Here is a 1,516-nt window from a genome sequence, read left to right as displayed (position 1 = left end):
TGTTATTGAAATTGGTGAAGTTGAATGTGGCAAACATGACATGTTAAATTTAGGTCAGTGTGAGACACATCAAAGAAACACAGTTTGCTATTGAAAATCATTTTTATTTTATAGAAATGCTTGTCAGTAAATATTGAATCAGGTAAAAAAACATGTTGCCAGGGAACACACGTCTGCAGTAAATGCTGTTTCTAATAAGCAGAAGCTGACCAATAGAAAAACTAATTATATGCAATTCTGTGCAGAAATCAATCACAATAAAATGGTTACATTAACAGCCCGCCCCTTCCAATATGGCATTTTGCTCGTATCTTAGTGGTCAATCCTCTGAAGACAATGGCTGTGTCCAAAACGGTGGGCCGGGTACTCCGAAGACCAAATTCATCAGCAACCAAAGACTCCTCCGATGCGGCCGATTGCTTCCCTCCTTTGGCCCGATGTATCCTTCCCGGTCCACCATATCCCATAATGCATTGCGGGCCGACTGGAGATTTTTTATGCTAGTAATGGCGGACAAAGCGAGAGAAAAGGATACGTTTTAAATAATATGGCAATATAAAAAATTAAATTTTCTAGCGGTTGTATTTTTAACAGTTTTATTATTTGTAGACATGTTTTTAGATTCTATTTTTGGCAGAGGGAAAACGCGAAATAAATGTGCACCAATGGCAGGACAGTTAGTTCTTCAAATATTACCTTTAGCTTAATTTTATTGTTTTGTGATAGTAATAACACTAATATATTTATATTTTTCTAATTTCAATCTAATTCTGCTTCTGTTTAGCGTTGTCACTGTTGCTAGGCGAGATGACATAAGGACGGGAGGCCAGACTGTCCAAATTCACAGCCGCTTATTTTCCAGTCTTCCCAGTCTAACAGGAACCCGACCCACCTCGACCAGGTAGACTGGGTCCTTCAGAGGACCTGGCTGCCATTTTTGACGCAGCCAATATCAGACTCTCAGGCCTTTTAAAAGAATTCAGAGCATCTTGACAGACGGGAGAGTGTAAAAATAACTCAACCTGCAATTGAAAATGCAGATGGAGGACAACAGATCTGCTTCATAGATTGGAGAACCTCAGTTTTGCCTCTAAGCTTTCACTAACAGACACTTAAAGGCACAGTGTGTAGGATTTGTTGTTTTCTGCGACATCTAGTGGTTGAGTGGTTGAATCATCCTCCCTGGTCCTCCCCACCCCTCCTCCAAACGCAAAGGAGTTGCTACGGTGTCTCTCAGGTGTCAAAAACCTTTGATAATTCCAACCGCGATGTCTACCAGCAGCTTCAGGGCTAGTGATGTTTCAAGTGGTAAGATTATGAGCTTTAATAAGTAAAATTATCCCAGCTACAATGACAGACAACAAATACAACATTTATAGTCAGGGGTGGAAATCATAAATTGCCCCTACCAGCCACAGTGGCTGGTAGAAAAAGTTTTGTTCCAGCCACTCAAACTTTTTACCAGCCACTATTTCTGTAACACGGTGGCATTTAGGTAATTCATGGTCCTTGTGGC

The sequence above is a fragment of the Austrofundulus limnaeus genome, unplaced genomic scaffold (assembly GCF_001266775.1).
Source record: "Austrofundulus limnaeus strain Quisiro unplaced genomic scaffold, Austrofundulus_limnaeus-1.0 Scaffold36, whole genome shotgun sequence".
NCBI classification, from domain to species: Eukaryota; Metazoa; Chordata; class Actinopteri; order Cyprinodontiformes; family Rivulidae; genus Austrofundulus; species Austrofundulus limnaeus.
The sequence above is the reverse complement of the archived record's forward strand: the minus strand, read 5'-3'. Positions refer to the sequence as shown.